Below are 19,850 nucleotides of genomic sequence, written 5' to 3' on the forward strand. Positions count from 1 at the left end.
GAATTCAACATTCCCTCTCTCAAGGGAATCACACTGATCCTCTTTGTGGAGGAGGCGATGTAAAAGTTTTATCTGCGAGCAGAATCTGTCGACGTTCCAACGAGCCACGGGCATTTCATTCCATTTGCAACAAGGCTTTTTTTTTATTTGAAGGATGACACAGAACAAATATGTGATATCACCCACACTTAACTGTCTCTGCGAATGCTGAGGACAGGGTGAATACAAATTAACCAAAAGTGTCACTTACACACATTTTTACGCCATAAACGATGATTAAAAGCGTCCTTGCACTTCTCCTAGACGGTATAAGCATTTCTAGACACCTGTTTTTAATGCACATTTCATTTTGTGCTGACAAAACCTGAGTGGAAACTCCAAGAATATGTATAAAAAAGATTTTACTGAGGGGGAGAAGGTGGTGAACACAAAATGTGTCTAAGCAAGTCTTGCAGTGCAAGGGTTTTAATGTTACACAGCTGAAGAATTCACACAAACAGCTATTTATCTCGATGCACTTAAAGGTCCAGTGTGTAGGATTTAGGGGCATCTGAAATTGAAAATAATATATTTATGTTTCTGTTAGTAGATTTATTTACTTAACCGTTATTTAACCAGGAATAGCCCCATTGGGATTCAAAATCTCTTTTTCAAGGGAGTCTTGGCTAAGACAGCAGCATGAAGGATTTCACATAAAAGAACAAACAGAGTAAAAATCCAAAAGTAAATAGTAGAGAATAGATATAATAAACCTAAAATGTAAGAATCTCAGAATGAGCCCCTTATAACTACATAGGGAGCGGGTCCTCTACCACGGAGCGCCAAGTTGCACCACCACGTTCTACAGTAGCCTAGAAAGTACAAACCGAATACTGGCTCTAGACAGAGCCTTTCATGTTTTTCATTACCTGAAGGCCACCGTAGGGCAGAGTCCTGCACCGGGTCTTGTACCCAGCAGGTGACCCACAAAAAAGGTGATAGTGAGGGCATGTTTTGAGAGCATGCAGGTCGAATCCTTGGGGTTGGATGATAGATATATATCAAAATAGACATATAGACATAAATAAGATGAGAGGAAGAATGATGTAATTTAGCGTGACAGTGTCAAGAGTCATTTCAGTCAGGTGCGTTTCTAACAGGCACATTAACTGTGGAGATGTGCTGTTCAAAATTTTTGAGAAAAAAAGATACCAAGATAAAATATATTTCCTGAACTACTTACTACTACTATACTGTTTTTATATGTATTATCTTAGTCTGAAATGTATAAATGTTGCATGACGCTGCTCAATATTATGATAATAATATTCATTTGTATGGTATTTGCTTTGTTTTAAAATACACAATTTAGTTTCACATGTTTGAAATGGCCCAGAATGATCACTTTAAACAGCGTGCCTAACCAATTTATTTGAACAGCACATGGTTATCTTAGGATTTGTTGTTTTTGGTCAGGTCGCAAATATTTTGTGGACGTTTTGTGTTAAGGGACTTATTGGTCAATATTGCAGGAGGTGGGGTGATCGTGGTATAGCATGTCATGGTTTCAGTTTGGAGGCGGGTCTTGAATTCAGCGGTCCACAGTGGTGGATAGAAACGCACATAAATTGTTTTTTTTCTGCCAATTTTCTGGAAATCCAGTTAAAATTTTCGCTATAGTCAGATCAATTTGACAGGAGTAATTGCTCAGACAACCTTACAGAAACAATTTATTTTTTTAAAACTATTTTCCTCATATTATGTTGGTCACAATAATCTATTATGAGTTAGATTTACAGCTTCACAGCAAATAATGGAAAAATAACCATTTGTCTATTTACCACTCACACCGCGTTTTGTTGAATTTCTAAAGTAAACTGTTTTTCTTGCATGCCTCCACGGTGAAGGAAGCATCGAAAACGGAGTCAATTATGGATGAATTAAGTCAAGGTCCTCATTTAACCCTTTGAAACCTAGATCGACATCACTTTTCTTCCACTGCACTCAGGCCCCTTTCACAAATATTTATACCTTTGAACCCTGAGAAAATTGATTTTATTCATTTTGAAAACATGGGAAAAAAGCAATGAGTATCTTGGCAAATAACTGTCATGCAAATTGCAAAAATTTGGGTAGATTTGGGAAATCATTTTTAAAAACACTAAGAAAAGAATCTCAGAGAGCTATATTTCTAATTTTATATATATATATATAATTAAACGTTTAAACATTTAAACTTATTTTGAAGAATAATTATGATTTTTAAAGTTTTTTCCCCAGGTCATCTCCCTGTTGTGTTTTTTTTTATCTTTTCCACTTGTTTGTTATTGTTTTTTTTGTTGTTGTTGTTGTTTATTTTCGTTTGTTTGTTTGTTTGTTTGTTTGTTTGTTTTCGTAATATACTAGCAATTTTCTTGTACCTTTTTGCTAATTTCTGTCTAATTTCCTGGCCATTCCTTCCTAAATTGCTAATTGTTTTCTTCCCATGTTTTTGAAAGAAATCTGACCAGGTTACAAAGGGTTAACAACAGCAAAACCACATATAAACATCATTTTACAAACTATTTAACAACTCATGCATTAAAATCCAGGTCTCATTTATCCAGTTATAACCTCAGTAGTTTCAAAATACGTACATTTTTCATAATACAACAGTTATATGTAAAGCACTCTGCTGAACTGAATGCACGAGCATGGTCCATTTATTAACTGCACTCGAGCTCCCGCAAAGTATTGCCATGCAGACATTGTCCAAATTTTTTTTAATCTAAAATTTTATAACTTGAGCCTCAAACTCAATTAACTTTACAACTTTTATTCTGCAGAAATCCTTTATTATCTAAAATATAAATTAATCTTTGGAGAGACTGAAGGTAATACAGGAGTTGTTTTATATTGATCAAAGCAATAAAATAACTTTAAATGCTGACGTGTGCCCGGTTACTTCATAATTACCTTGAGGTGTCCTTCCTCCCGTCGTGCCCTCTCCCCCTCACCAGCTAATGACCTTTCACTCTGACAGACAGACAGATGACTCCATTTTACCCCCTCTGTGCGTGTGTCAAAGGGATGATAAAAGAGAAGAAAGAAGGATGTGATGAAGAGATGAGGAGCTTAGCAGGATTTGACAGAACAGTGTTGGAGGGTGGCGGAAGCAGAGAGGATGGATGGATCAGCAAAAAGTAGACAGGAAGGATAGCAGTGTTTGTTTGTCACTCTGAACCGCTCTCAATAGCCCTTTTCACACACAGGAAAAACAACCTTTGCCAGATTAACTTATTGCTCGTTCTCACCTCTGACACCTGCAGCTGGTCTGATGGAGCTGAAAACATGGCGTGGTGAACTTATTATTTAAAACTTTAAATCAAGGTTTTTCAGCTTAAAAACTCAGATGTTTTTCAATTCATGCATTCACCAATGAGAAAAAACTAAAGATGAATTGATAGGACAAACAAGTGTTGCCTATAGGCTATAACTAAATCTTGATGTAACTTATTCCTCTGTGTCATAGAGCTGCATTGTTGTAATACAAAATACAACTCCAATGAAATATAATCCCGTCAGCTCTTTTAAATAGCGCATTGCAATATTTCCTTTTATTCGTCTTTTTCCATTGTTGGTTGCTGCTCTATAATTGTCCATGTTTCCGCATGATTCTGGTATTCTGTGGTTTCAGGTTCTTGAATGATTTAACTGTAATAATTAGTTCAGTTGCTTCTGTTGTTTTACAAATTAAATCCACCACAGACTCAGTGAATGCATTAATGTCATTGGTGATCAGCAGTAGTGGCATGGGACGTGCTTCAGACCTTGAATGGCCTTGTTTCCTGCGTCATTGAGGCCATTATTCATTGTTTGTTTACATATTACAACCTCAACTAGATGGCTGCATGGTCACTCCTCCTGGTTGTGTGCAGCAAGTCCGTTCTTCAGCTGCCTCTGAGTGGGATATAGCAGTGATCCTGGGTGTTTACTACATAGATTTATAATAATATCTTGATAACAGATGCCAAGATGGCGCCTGTTCATTCCAATGGAATTCCTAACCATAACTTAACTTTGTAAACCACCTTTTTCATCTTAAGGAAGGTTTTACAAACTCTTTGGTTCAAAAATGTATACCAAAGAGAGAAACAATGACCTTGTTTGCAGTTGGAGGTGTCCTGTCAACAGATTTACAGATGTGTCTTGAAAATGCTTTTTGGGACACAGGATTTTACACTGCAATACTGCCATTGTGAAAAAATAGCTGCAAGTCTATGCCGCTTTCCTTGGGAGCTTGTTTACTCCCCCTGTGGTACAACGCGTTCTTACTCCGAACTTGTCACATGGTGCCTTCCTGTCAGGACCTTCCATGTCTACCTATGACGTTTTAGGTATCCTGCTGCGTCAGCTGTTTATGCTCCAGGATGCCATTATGGTGATGTCAACAAATGCACATGGTGGGATGATGCATCAGGTTACTGTGATATCACATCATGCACAAAGCAGCATGCTCCTTATGTTTGCACAACAGCATGGACTTTCACAATGGTTGGGATTAGGCAACAAAGTCACAGACGGTTAGGTTAAGGCAAAAGAGGCACAGGGCTTAGGTTTAAAACACACACGTGCGCGCGCACGCACACACACACACACACACACAAGAAGTAAACTCTGCACTCGCGCATGAAAGTCTGTTGTCTGTCAGCAGCGTTCTGGTGGACGTGGAAGATGGTTTTTGGCAGTGAAAACGGGTTGTCTTATGCAGGGCAGGCAGGAGCTGGACAGCACCTCACATTCCCACCATCAAACCAGTTCTTAGTTACCATAAAGCAAGTGCTGTCTTCCATACCCTTTCTCACTAGAGTCGCAGAGTCCTCTGCTGTGCCAGATCTAGCTGGTGATCTATAGATCTGTAGTTGGTGCCAGTCCTTTCCATCTTTTTCTTGGTGTTTACTGATGTTTAGGTATAAGGACATTTTCGTCACATTATAATCAATACTTTAACTTCATTTTTCCTTCCAGTTTGGAAGGGGAGCATGAACATAACGCAGAAAATTGAATACACACCTGAACACAATCTTGTCAAAATTAGATACAGAACACCTTTTCTACTATAAAGAAATTGCAATAAGAAAAGCCAGTGCCCACTCTATACCCGTTGGCTGTGGAAAAGAACTCCAATCTAACAAATACATTTAAAAAAGAAAAAAAAAGAGTGTTGTGGAAAGAAAAAAGGATATGGAAATGGTCCATAAATGATAACAAGCATTTTCTGGCACCAGCTTTTTGTTTTTTTTTCACATTCAGTCATGATGCTTTTACAAACAATTTCCATAATATTTACAACAAAGGTTACAGGTGTAAAATGGGTTATTGTATGGCTGTCACTTAATCCAATATAAACTGAAAGGTGCCCTCTGTTTTAGATTGTCGAATCAATATCAACATCTCATTTTCTGGTTTTCCATTTCCCAAGATCCCCAGACCCTGATGGAGGCTGGAGCGACTTAATCAGCAGTTTAAGGAAAACACTTTTGCTCCTCTGGTTGACAATGAAGGACAATGAAGACAGCTGCTGTACCTTCAGCTGTGTGTGACTGGAGCCCAGTATGAGCCCGTATTTACATTTCAGTCAATAGAGTATTCACTCATCTGTTTGAATGACCTTGTAACGTCAGTAATCCCTGCTTCACAATGAATAAATACATAAACAATGAAATTTCATCTGCTCGCAGTCGCTCATTTTGAAAGAAAGTGAGACAAGGAAAAAAAGAGAGGTGTGTGACTCGGATTTCACGGTAATTCACCGACTGATAAGTAATTGCACTCTCATATAGAGTGCAGATACTGTTGTTTGTTACTGCAGTGTTGTGACTGTGGTGGTAATGGCCTGATCCATATTGTACTTGTGCAGCAAACAGCAAGGCAATCAATGCGTCTGACCAATTACTGTGTAGCCCCTTATTGCATGTAGTGTATGTTACATGCTCTTGACACCGAGTTAACAGAAAGACTCCAAAGCACGAGCTGTGAAGGCAATCTGTGTGAGCACTGTGTTTCTTCCTCTTCAGTATTAGTTCCAGCTCTCCAGAGTACAGAGGCAAGGGGTACAGCAAATTTCAAAGAAAAAACCCCTAAGAGAGAGAACTGCTTCCAGTGTGCTCTGTCTGCAACCTGATGTTTTATTCAGAGATGAGTTCAGTTCACTTCACTCTGCTATAGTGATTTATATAGGGCCTGCTTGAACAAATGAGGGTTTTTTTCCCTCCTCAACGCAAAGACAAAGACAGAAGGAGGAGAGAGCTATTTGCAATTTGGAGCATCAATAAAAATGCAAATAGTGGGAAACCATTTCTCAGCTGTGACAATGGAGGCGTTGTCATTGCGGCGCCCAAAGACAGCGAGACGGATGGACCTGCCCGAATCCACAACCCAGAATTTTTTATCTTTAAACTGAAACACTCACAGTGGAGAGAGGGGGGATTTCTTTCTGCAAGTGCTGCGGTTTTGTAAAAATGATATGTTTCTGTACTCTGACTGTGGCTCTCGCTGCACAGGAGCAGATGTTGGACTGACATTCGTGGTGGAGGTGTCACTGTTGACGTGGGGATCAAGCTAAGGTCTGTCAATCAATCTGTACCGACAAGATGTCCTTGAGAAAAAAACGTTGAGGGGCAGGTGTGTTGAAAAAGTCATTGTCTGAAGCTCACAGCGAGGACACTTTCTTGCAACAGGCAACATTATCATCCAGAAAGGATTTCCAAAATAACTTGCCTGGGAGTGTACAGGCAGCGGTGGAAAGTAACAAAGTACATTTTGTGAAGTACCACACTTGTGGTATTATTTTTAGGTACTTTGTACTCAAGTTTTTCAGCTTCTTCATATTTCTACTCCACCATGATTCTAAGACAAGCACTTTTCTTGTTACTCACATTACAGTAGCGTGGCACTTAATGTGTTGAAATGATAAGACAGCACCATGACACCGTTTTCAGCCAGAGCAAACGGGTTTTCCTTAAACTGCTGATTAAGTTGCTTCAGCCTCCATCAGGGTCTGGGAATCTTGGGAAATGGAAAACCAGAAAATGAGATGGTGATACTGATTGGACAATCTAAAACAGAGGGCACCTTTCTGTTTATACTGGATTGGAAATTAGACAGCCATACAATAACCCCTTTTACACCTATAACTTTTGTTGTAAATACTATGGAAATTCTCTGTAAAAGCATAATGTCTGAATGTGAAATAGAGCCAAAAAGCTGGTGCCAGAAAACACTTGTTATCATTTATGGACCATTTCTGTACACTTTTTCAGGGCGTCAAAATACCCAGATTGGTCAGCGCCCCTTTAGCATCTGTATGAGAGGCTTTTAAGCAACTTTAATGTAGACTTTTACATGCCATTTTTAGATATCCAGTGCATTTATATAGTATAAAGAGTGCAAATGTTTGCTTAGGGTTTGTGGGGAATGAGGTTGATGGGTCCAGTACGCACAGGACTTTGACCCAGGACAATGGCGTTCATGTCTGGTGTTCAACTAAAAGTTAATGTTGAGTTATTTTGTCACATTAGTTATTGGTCACAGGGGTTGACCCTTGACTAACATCGACCACAACCTTTTCCTTATCCTAAACAAGTAGTTTTGTGCCTAAACTTAACCACTGACCCCTTCAGAGTCAAATTACAATTCAAATGGCTTCCCCTTGCATTATTATAATGATGCTCAAGTCTTTCAGCCAAGAGATTGCTGTTTGTGTCCGTGTGAACCAAAACCAAAAGTGGGTGGGTTTGGTTTACGCATGAGGAGAGAGATTGGTTCAGGAAAAAATGTCATAGTAAGCCAATCAGAGTTAAAGTAGGACAGGTCATGCCTTTCAGTAGAATTGTCCGATGATGTAATTCTGCATAATAATTATCCATGTGCTTCTGTTTGGGAGAAAGGTGTAACCTATTTTTAGAGAAAGACCCCTTCAGAGCAATGCGTATGTTTTTTTTTAAGATACTGGGCTGCATAAATGGCCTTCCAGTCCAATGGGACTTTTTTAGAAAACTGGGGCTTCAGAGCATGGCCTTGACATACATGTCATGTTACGAGGTGTTAACGTCCCGTAAATAGCAAACGTACTTATTTTAACAGGAACAACTAATCTTTTCCTAAACCTAACCAAGTATTTTTTCCTCTAAACCTACTTAAACTGTGACTGTTTTACAACGTTAACCACTTGTTTAAAACTGTGGTGCAGTGGTTCCATGGTGCCGCCACATAATTTTAACATTTGTCTGATAGCACAGCCCTGCTGTTTTTTTTTTTTTTAATTTCCATGTCTGCCATATAGATCACCAACTGGTGAGGATGCTGACATTTTGCCTGCACATGCAGCTCAGGGTTTAATTATTGCGATGTGAAGTGCATATTCAATACCCCTTTTACAGAATTATTGTTATAAAACAAGTCAGCTGGAAAACTTTTTCCAGAGATTGCCTGTTTGCTCATGAAAATATATAAGCTTAATTAGCTAATATTAACTTTAAATAGTTAATGTTTACCATAGCTGATCAAGTCTGCTAGCAAGTTTTCTTTTCAGCACAAAATAGACACTTTACAGAAGAAAAAAAAGATCTTAAAATAGAATACATTAAAATATGTAATAAAATACACATACAACATTACAATTTAAATGACTCATTGATTAGACATTAAGCCAAGTTAAGTTTATTAATATAACTTATATCACAAATTTGGCTTCAGAGGCTTTACAGTTTGTACGGTAGTATAACACCCTCTATCTAATGATGAAAAAAAAAAACCTTTATATTGCAGAAATGCTGAGAAAGCCTTGACTCATTGTTTTCAAAATTTGTGAGGTTTTTCCTGGTAAAATCTGCTGCAGCTATCACTGTAAACTGTCCATGTGCTGTGTAAGAATTAGCTTAGTCTTTGAGACAAGCAGTCTGCTGGCATCAGTCAGACAATCCATCAGTCAGCGAGCTCTTGCAGGCCTTTTTATTCAGACCTTTTTTTGAGAACAACACAAGTCCTGAAGCAAGCATTCACATGAGCAGCGACCTGTGGCACACGCCAAGAAAACAAAACCCATTACTTCACAGCACAGCCGCTGTATCGGCTTCTGATGGCAGCGGGGGCATACAGCAAGCAGCTGGTTGAGAACAGCAGGACCTTGAGGCAGACACATTAAGAAGCATGTGAAGTCAATGAGAGTTTTTCTTTTCCCTGACTTGGTGTTTCTATGCTCGCTGATTCTCCCTCTGAGTGGAGTAAGTGCACAGGTAAGCGTCCAGCTTATTGGTCCAGACTGAGATGGAAGAAATTCTTGATCAGCTCTGACATGCAGCCCAATGATTTTTTTTTTTTTTGTGACTGTGCAAACAGCAGCAAACATGGTTGCTTTTTGAACACACGTGCAGACACACACTCAGGTGTTTGTCGCCTCTTACTGAGATCAAAAGGTAAATTCCATCCTTGGGGTGCAAAAGTTCTCCACTTATCCTGTTATTCTAAACCACCTGCCTGCAAAGTTTTGAATATTTCTCTGAATATTATATTGCTAAGGAGCTTATCAGACATTAACAACAACAGAGTCACAACTCCTACATCACCTCTGAAGTATCACGCCGTTCTATACAGTGAAACCTAAAAGACACGCTGGAGCACTCTCGACCCCTAGGGGAATTCAGGGATTAAAGTAATCTCTTTCATTTCCAACACCTTTCTGTCTCTGTCTCACAATTCTTGTCATTTCCGTCCTCCACTTGTCACTTTCTGCTCTCCGATCTGTGTGAACGCATTAATGCACGCACGATTTATCCATGCATATACGATGCAAAGATCCCCGATGTGCACAGACTACAAACTCTGCTGTAAACGCCACACTTCTGCTGTCACAACTGCATGAGTGTGTGAGAAAGTGTGTGTCTGGTTGGCAGTAATGCAGTAGAGTTTAGGCAGAGTGAATGATCACTCTGTTTATAGGGATTTGATTGCAACCCAGAAACCAGCCCACATTCTCCGTCTGTCAGCTGCCAGCGAGCAGCCTGGCGTCAACAATTTACTCCCTGAAACTCTGCCTTCCTTTTCCCTTTCCCTTTTCCTTCTCGCTGCCTCTCCCTCCTCTCTCCTAATTCTTTTTCCCGCTCCCCTCCCTTTTCTCAACAAATTTATTTATTTGTACCCCCCACCCACCCCCCACCCTCCCTCTTTCTCTCTCTGTATGTGTTCTGATTTCCCTGGGAACTCGGCAGCACGCAGCAGCAGCAGCAACAGCAGACGTATGCCTGAAAAAAACAAACAGGCGCACTCACTTCAGCACACATGACTACGTGTATTTATGCACACACAGGCGCATGATTATTCCGTGGTGATTACCTGGGAAAGGACGACGTCTGGATGTATTAATTTAAATATTTGTTTACTCTGAGCTCCCAGTCCCCCAGTATGTGGCAACAGAAGTTTATGAAACCAAATTAATTATCTGTGCCAGTTCCCACAGGACCAGCAAAACACACTGCTCATCACAAATTTGTACAGAAGATTGAAATGTTCGTCCCCTCTGACCTAACATTGTGTGTTTGCAACTATGTTAGTGTGTCTTTTCTTGGAACGAATGTTGCATGGAGGCACTCTGTGTGTGTTTCAAATGTTTTTGACTGTCCTCACACACGTTGATGCCAAAAGGATTCTTGAGTATCTACTTACTAAGCTTTGCCATTAATAACCAGCCATTGTCCCAATGTCCTCTCAAAACATCCGGTTATTGTGAAACAGTTCCATGAATGAAAGTTGAACCGTTGCACTGGACATGACCTGACCGGCACTGTCGACCCTCCAGCTAAATCAACATGACATGTGCAATCATACTTGCAGAAACAAAGTGAGTCAGTGTTGAAAATTTCGTTAAACAAAGGTTTAAAAAGATGGGTGGCCCTGGAGTCCCAGAGGTTTAATGATGAGCATTAACATCCTCCGTTCGGTTCCAGCTGCGGACCATTGTATCACGTCATTCTCAATCCCTCTAACTCTCATATCCTGTCAGCTCTCTACTGTTGGACCTATTTTAGATAGATAACCAGCAAATCAAGAGACTTAAGAAGTTAACTCTTCATTTTTCGAGAAATTGTTCAATTTTTAACATTTTCTGTTGTTATAACTTTTTTGTCGAGCTGAGTGTAGTTCCAGTGTTGCCTGTTCTGTTAAAAGATTGAATCACTGTGAGATGTTGATAGTTTTTTGTCGTACCAGTTTAGTATTTTATGATAGATAGGGCTTTAAGTAAGGGTGCTGAGATTTGTTTTTGTGATGTGTCACGTATGCTCAGGTTTCCTAGTATGCACAGTGACGGGAGAGGATGCTGCAACCAAAGAATAGTGATAGTTTACTAGTTATGTCTGTGTTGCACTGCTCTGCAGACACAAAGTACATGGAAGTAGTTGTTAGTTGTATTGAGTTGTGATAAGTCCCATGAGGTACATCATATGTAATATGATGTATATGTAATATGTATTCTGTGCATGACTTTGTATTGAATTAATCCAGTGTTATTTTTTTCATGTTGAAGACGTTTTTGTGTATTTGAATCCAAAACTCATTACTGGTGCTAATATTAAGATCTTTTCCCCACTTGTTCATTGGATGAGTCAGTAGAGGATACATGATTGTAGAGTTTTGACAGAGGTTTGTTGGAGCCCACCTTATAAATTAAGATTGATCTCAGTCTTAATAGTTTCAAATTTGATGCATTTGGCTCCAGCTGTCATTGAGGGGTTGGAGTTACTTTCAAAACAGCGGGGTTACAATCCCCCTTTCGACCTCTGTTAATAAAACTGAGGATCTAAATGATACCATACTGTATGCTTCAAACAACCTAGCTCATACAAAGTGCCTTTTAACCATCTGAAGGCACAAGTCTAAAGGCATTGTAAAAAGCCTGCGGTCATAGAGTGAGGCAGGGCACAATGAACTGTATGAATGGGGATAATGGCGCACACTTTGTCTCGCACACTCCTCAAAGGCATTCATGGTGTTGCACTGAGTTGTACTAATGGAAAAACTGGTGAATGTCATTTTGGAAGGAATAAAAGTGTGAGAGAGCATGTCTGCACAACCAATCACTGCAGGACGTAGGCTTCAGTGTCATATTTTTTGGTTCAGATGCTTTATTTGAAGCATAATGACATCTCTAAATGACTGAAATTTTCTTCAACAACAGCGCTTATAGAAAGGGAAGTCCCTGAAATCAACTCAACCCACCACATCATTTCTGCTTTTCTGTCCTCTTGTTCGTTTGGCATTCAAATTCTAAAAGCAGCTGCGTCAAACAGCAACCTCCAGGGCTGAAAAAAATGAAGAAAATCTAGCTGGCCACCAACTCTGTAGGATGTTGATGTATGTTTAAATTTAGGTTGTAATGTTGGGTGACCAAAATCCAATCCAATGTTAGGTCAATTTGATATCAAATACTGACAACAGATGATGTTAATATTTTGTTGCTTTTAAGTTGTGTTATCAAGCTACCAAAATCCAATGTTTTCCAGAAGTCTCATGCCAGTGTCATTTTGATGTAACTCGTCACATGGTGCCACTCTGTTAGCGACCTTCCACGTCTACTTATGACGTTTTAGGTATCCTTCTGTGTCAGCTGTGTACACTCTGGGATGCCATTACCATGATGTCAACAAATGACCATGGTGGGATGCAGCAGCACGTCATTATGTTTACATAACATCAAATGGCAACCAATGCAGACTGTCACAAAGGTTGGGATTTGGCAACAAAGTCACAGATCGTTAGGTTTAGGCAAAATAAGGCCCATGGTATAAGGTGTAGGAACAAAAACACACACACAACCACACGGGAAGTGAACTCCAAACTCCTGCAAAAAAGTCAGTTGTTTGTGGGACCCATCCACCCTCCCAACCACATGTCCACCTAATAAGCACACTCGCGCTGCTTATATTACATCTTTACCGGCAGCGTTATTTCCTGATGCTGCGATTTAGGGTTTCATGCGCACGCTAATAATCCCATCCAGCCGTATTCTTTCAGAGCAGAGAGCAGAGCATTTTGACAACAGGTGCCAGCTGGAAATGTACAAGTGCCAAAAACTGCAATTCCTTGAATGGTCCCTTGAGGCTGACTCCAAAAGCAAGTCAGTCCCCACAGACGATGATGAAAATGAATCAGCTGATGTGATGCTGTATTTCAAGTTAGTAGTGAGCTGATAACGCAACAGTTTATTTGGTTTGGGGGTCATTGTAGTGTTATTACTGACATTTTTTAGAAGTATTTAGTTACACTATTTGTTACTGGAAAAAGTTATATTATGACTGTAACACTAGAAACTCATCACTGCCCAACACTGATAGTATCACATGCAGTGTGCAGCAGGGGACTAATGTCATAACTTAAACCATTCTTTATTAATACTATAATTGTCAAATGAGCATTTACATATCTGTTTCCATACACGTGCTGTCATGTGACTCAGTGTCAGAGACCTGAAAATACAGACGGCACTTCCACGGAGCTCATAAAGCATACACCTCCATCAAGTTCAACAATATCTCAAACACACACACACACGCAAAGCGGCCATCATGCCCTCCTACTGAGACAGAAATAGACACATATCCCTTCTCCGCTGTCTCAACACAACATTGATATACGAGTTAGCTGTGATGTGTGAGGTTAAGTACAAAGACAGTTGATGCTGACGGCGGCTCTCGGTGGGCGGGGTGGGGGGGCTGCAGGTAGGTAGAGAGGGAGAGGTTAGGAGAGTGGGTGTCCTGAATGATTCATACGAGCTACTCCCAGAACTGCTGCTGCTGTACTCAACACCGGCAGCGGGATATGATAGCGTCTATTGATGTGAAGAGTTTCAAGAGTTTCTCTGTGCTCCCATGTTGGAAAGTTCAAAGTTATTGATTTGGTCAGAGAGCTCACTCAGAGTAGGTGTTCCAGATACCTGGCTAATTTTATTTTTACGCAGCAAAGCAGGACCATCACTCTGCCCGCGTGGTGGGATATCACAAAGAAACTTCCCCCTTGGATCTCCTACTTCAGTTACTATTCATCTACATTGTTCCCCGCCTCTGCTGGCCTTTTTTGCTCTTGCTCTTCTCGCTCCCTCCTTCCAAGGCAGTGTATAGTGTGAGATAAAGAGTCGGGTACAGAGGGTAGGCTGGCAGGATCACTGTTTATGGACGTTTGAGCCCAGTCTCTGAGAAAGGTAATTTCACGCTTGGCGGCTCTGACTCCAGTCCCAACGTTGTCCCTGTGATTAATTAGGCTTTTTAAACGAACAAACTAGGAGCCAGGTGAAGATGTTAATTATCCCACCGTTATGCAGATAGAATAAAGTCACGGCCCTGCAGTGCTGGTTAGCACGTAGGTACCCATAACACATACTCAGAGGTTGGCATACATCTACTCGCGCTAGCACAAAAATCAACATATGAAAGACGGTGTGATGTGAGACAAACAAAAAAAAAACAGTCCTTAAATCCTCACCAGAAGCAATCTGATATCATTAGGCAAATAGATGCGACACTGCTCTGACTTAAACAATATCAGTAATGATCCAAACACTCGCTATAGAGTGCAGTATCTGAGCCGTCCAAAGACACAAACAGGCATACAAGCGTTCTTTTATAACAGACTAGAAACCTGAATCATCCACTCACAGTCATCCTCATTATATAACAACCATAAGATATATCCGTCTGGGTTGTTGGGCTAAATGGAAAATATGGAGCCTGTAGATGGCCTTGTAATTCTTTCAAGGAAAAGAGTGATTTCATTAGTGTGCTGTTTTTCGTCTTTTATTTTGCTTGTATTTGTTGTGTTTGTTTAGTCTCTCAAATTCAATTTCTAAGATATATTTGCCAACCAAGACACATGCACAAAAGTGACAACAGAGCAAACTTCATCCAGTGCTGAAGATAAACCTCTGCAAAAAAATAACAAATAAAGGACCCTGAGTTATTTTATCAAACTTCTGTTTCCAAGGACATTAATGAGCTTTTATGCATAAAGGGACAGTTCACCCAAATGAAAAACTTCCTCTTACCTGTAGTTCTATTTATCAGTCTAGATTGTTTTGGTGTGAGCTGTTGACTGATGGAGATATCGGCTGTAGAAATGTCTGCCTTCTCTCAAATATGATAGAGCTAGATGGTACTCTAGATGTCTCTTTCCAGAAATTATTACCTGGTTACAGTACTATATAGTTTGGTAGCATGGGAATTGGAGTGCACCAATGATTTTGGATCATCCATTACCCAACATCCCATGATGCAATATGTTGTCAGAAGTGGTGAACTGAAGTCACATCACTTGAGTCGAGTCAGATTTGACTCACATATTCGAGGGCTTGAGACTTACTTGACTAAAACTGATAAAAGACTCAACCTGACTTTGCCTCCATGACTTGAGACTCTGCTTAAGGCAGATGGCTCAAAGGGACTTGACTGTTGTTCATTAAATATTTGCATTTTTCTGAAGTTCTGTTTTGTTTTTGAAACATCATTGGGATTTTTTTTGGCAATGCACCTGGCAACACTACTAGTACACCACAAACCAGTAATGCATGAGGCAGCTTTCATGGAAGAGGCTACTTTAAAAAATAATAACATTTGGATACAAGGATCATGTAGCTAGTTTTCAATCTCAGGCCATCATATGCCAACACTTTGCACACCCCCTCAATGCATGATACCAACGACAGAAGGCACCAACTTTCAGCTAACTCCAATGTTAAACCCATCCATGGGATTTGAGGTAAGGTTGCAGCAAGTGGACAAAGATGCAAGGCCGTGCAGAATTCTAATTATCACATCATTGTTGGAATAGCAACATCTCAAAATCCTGGAGCAACTTTCCTTTTAGCTATTAACTTATCATCACAATTTCATATGACTAAAGATGACTGATGATTTTACTGGACTCCTTGCTTGATTCTCAGTAAAGTAACTTGGGCCTTGAGACCTAAAATGTCAAAAGTTCAGAAATTCACTATTGTGCAAAACTATTGTCAATTAGAGTGTAGTGAATTATTTAACAAAGGAGTGATTTTAGACAAAGACAAAATGTGACCCATTTGCCAGGAGCTCAAGTTCACTTAAAAGTTTAAATATTCACTTTAGAACTATTTTCTCAAAAGTTAGCAATAGTTTTCTCAGAGTAGTTGTCAGTTTTAATGTAAAACTAAAGTTTCATTTATAGATAAAACTGTTATAATGAAAGCACAGCATTTATAACTTCTTTTTTTCTAACTTAGTGTTTTTCAAGACTATCATATGGGTGTAAACTTTAAATCAATACACCAAAAATGAAAGGCATAAACGCAGCTTTAATGAGCAGGTTCTCTGATCCACCCTCAGTTATTCTGACTGAGCATCTCTGAAGAAAAAGTAATGTCAGTCTTTTATTTAGCAAAGTGGAAAGTTTACCACAACGTTTTCCCTAGAAGATAAAAGAAACCAAATCCTTTCTAGTGCGTTTAATTACCAAACAACATGTTAATGCTGTTGATCCAGCCACGTGGAGTGACCTTTTAAGACGAGTCCAGCTGGCGGTGGTGTGTTGTTTGAAGTGTGACTCTGTCTCTCTGTCTCGCTCAGTGTGAGCTAGCAGCAAGCAGACATCAGACAACCTATTAAAGACTCAATTAGACGGCCTGCGTATTGGATTCCTGTGGCTATCTGTCCTATTGAAATACCATTACAGAGAGACGGAGAGGAGGAAAACGAGAGATAAAGAGCGGAAGATAGAGACAAACATGCGGAGGCAAAGAGAGGAAGAGACAGACGGAGAGAGAGACAGATAAAGACACAGAGGGGGAGGCTGAATGAAGCGCCTCTGGCATCAAAGAATGATTAGAGCTCGGCCAACATAATGTGATCTCTCACACACATAAGTTATGGCCTCGGTTTTCCCCATGTCGCAGTACAAAAGCTGACATTACAGATAGCTGGCTGGTAATCCAGTAATGCACTGTAAGAACGATACAGTCTTTCAATTCAATAAAAGCCTCACTGATGCATTTTGATGACTTGTAACAAATGACTTTTATGAGAAATAGCTTGTACATGTGCAGCGCACTCTGTCGCAGTGGAAGAAATAGTGAGTTTAATATGAACAATAATAGGAATATGTATTTTCAGAGCTTCCTTTTTCGCACAGTTGAGGTGTCTGTCTTTGTCGCTACTTCTCGCTGCTTTCATCCCGCTCACTTTGTGAGTCTATTTCTGCCCCCTAATTACTGGCTGTCTATCACTCTTTCCCACCTGTGTTGTGTTGAACTGCGACTTACACTCCCCCGTGGACTTTTTTCTTGTTTCACTGTTTTACAACAAAGAGGTCTAGAAATAAATATCCGCAATTTGCTTTAAGTTAAGTGTAAATGTAAAACACAAAATAATGAAAATTCACACCGTTGGTGTCTGTTTAGTTGTTACAGTGACGCTGTGAGGGATTTTCTGACTGTAAATTCTGGATCAGACTGGGGCCATGGCCAAATGCATGAAACTCTAAAATTATGGCTAAAACTGTATGTGCGCACAATGGCAGAAATATACAAACACAATCCCTGCGTCAGATTTATAAAGCCGTGCGTACGCCTGATTCACCAGTCTCATTTCTGAACCCACATTTGCATAAATGGATGTAGAAATGCACTTAAACACCCGTTTGCATGTCGGTACTCAATTCCTCGATACTCGATACAATTCCTTCGACCTGTCAACGTGATAGTTTTGACTTTATAGTTGTTTTTTAGCATTGTGATGGTTATTCTTGGTGGTTCCTCTGTCTCCTAGATTATGTTTATTATTGACAACTATTTTCAAATAGCAAATACATTTTTGAGGGAGAAATAATGCTGAGGAAAACACAAGGAGGAAATGTTCTTCATTAATGTATAAAATGTAAAACTAAGAATAAATATAGCACACAACATGCTCACTCGCAATTTAACTTTTTAAGAGTGGGTGCTGAGTCCTCCAAGTGGATATCAATGCAGTAAAAATCAGGACAGCACTCCGATTATAACTTTTTTATTACCACACCTGTATGGCAATAAATAAATTAGAATTGGAGTGCTGTCCTGATCTTTACTAATTTGCAAAAATGCCAATACTGAACTCATCAGCAGGATGTTCACAGACATCATATTTCATGTGTTTTCTGCTAAAATAGGCAATTTTACAAAGCAGTTTGGATGCATCCCCTGGATTCTGGTGTCACAGTCCTGCACTTTGTATGTCCACCGCCCACCTTACGGTACATAAATACAGTGTTTCATTAACTGAAAAAAATGTTGCCTGTGAATATAATCCAGACAGCTATTACACTGTCACCACAACATAAATATGAAAGCAATTTAGTAATATACAAATGTAATTTCTAGGAGACATGGTGTGTTCTCCTTGATCCACTGGGGCTTGGATTGTAGCTCAACTGCGAGTGAAAAGCGTCTGCCAAATGATTAAATGTCAATGAAGAAATGTTTGTCTTGCTGGAAAATGATACCACAGTTCTCTTGCAGACAACAAAAGGTTTTCTCTTTATTTTCCTTGTGCAGTCTTTTAGGGTTTCAGAAAAGACCACCACGTTGTTTGTCTTTGTCGTTGTGAAACATGATGGTTCGGATTACTTCATTAAGGTTAGGCAGCCTTCTTCATCATTGTTACAATAATAAGCACATGGTTGAAGTGAATTAAACAATTAAGTTCATGCTTTAAAACCAAACAACAAAGTTTTTGTGACCCTCCTTTCACCCTGACCTCCTCCCTACATGGACTTTTTTTTTTTTTTGCTTCTTTGGAAGTTCTTGATTCTCTGTGTTTGGCTGTTTAGTAAAGTCGGAGCACTGAAGCTGTGCTCGCATTAGCTGATTGGCATACTCTGCTCTATTCATGCATAATAATTGGATTATTCATCAGTTGTTTGGCTACCACATGACTAGTTACATGCATCATATTAATGCAGAATTTGGCAGTATTCTTATTCGACCCATTGAAGTCTGAAGCTGTGGCCTTCTCACTGCCTTTAACATGAAATTTATTCTCTATGGCCGTAAATCTGCCCCTGGGTGTATAAGTTAATGGTTAACTTGATGTTGGAAACACTTGTTTTTCCACACTACTCAAAGTACAGTGGCCATTCCTACCATGAAGATGTCTATACAATAGTCTTTTCTTTGTTTCTGAGAAATAAATCAGCTTTTTATTTGGAGATTAGGGGGACTGAGGAGCAAAATAATAAATTACAAAGAGTTCTTTTGCTGTGCTCATAGGTTTCTCAACTCTGAGAACAGATTTAAAAAAAACACAGAGTTGAGACTTTTTCAAGTTTTCTTTTGTATCTTACTGTTATTTCAAGAGCGCCTTATTTCAGACAAATAAAGACCAGTGCAGTGAGAAAGGAAAAAGAGCATTTAATAAATCTAAGAAAATGGTCCAAATCTCATGTTGATGTTATATTAAGCTCAGTTATGTCTAGGATACAAAGGCTGGACAAAGAAGAAATTTTATTTTAAACTTTTTTTTCCTCTGTGTTGACATTGGGTTTATTTCATTCTGATTGCGAGTGTATAGCCTTTTGCTCATAAAAAATCCTGTTTATGTGCAGAGAAACAGGTCCAGATATTGTCCAGACTTATGCTTGTAGAACAAACTGTGTCAGATGTGTTTTTGAAATACTGGAAATGCTCCCTTTGGTTCAGGCAAGGAGCTGTGCTTGGGAAGGCCGGGCAGGAGGCAAAGCATGGTGCTAAAAGTACACTGCAGAAGCAGCCACTCGATATTTTAGTCTCTATGCTGTTCTTTGAATTTGATGATTTTAACATTGGCTCTTATCAACTGAATTTC

At 39.6% G+C, this 19,850-nt stretch overlaps 1 protein-coding gene across 2 annotated transcripts in view; it reads left to right on the forward strand.

The window, feature by feature from the left end:
• LOC148187437 (uncharacterized) overlaps nucleotides 1-19,850 on the forward strand; it is an 86,770-nt gene that overhangs the window by 35,313 nt on the left and 31,607 nt on the right. The window contains exon 3 of one of the 2 annotated variants that reach the window (XR_015778749.1): nucleotides 5,441-5,642. The exons of the other annotated variant lie outside the window; for it this stretch is intronic. The gene's annotated coding sequence lies outside the window, so the exon portion shown is untranslated. Of the gene's footprint in view, nucleotides 1-5,440; nucleotides 5,643-19,850 lie in introns of those variants that run through there. 2 annotated transcript variants of the gene reach the window in all.

Source organism: Plectropomus leopardus, chromosome 14, assembly GCF_026936395.1.
Source record: "Plectropomus leopardus strain MGB_pleo_1.0 chromosome 14, ASM2693639v1, whole genome shotgun sequence".
NCBI lineage: Eukaryota > Metazoa > Chordata > Actinopteri > Perciformes > Serranidae > Plectropomus > Plectropomus leopardus.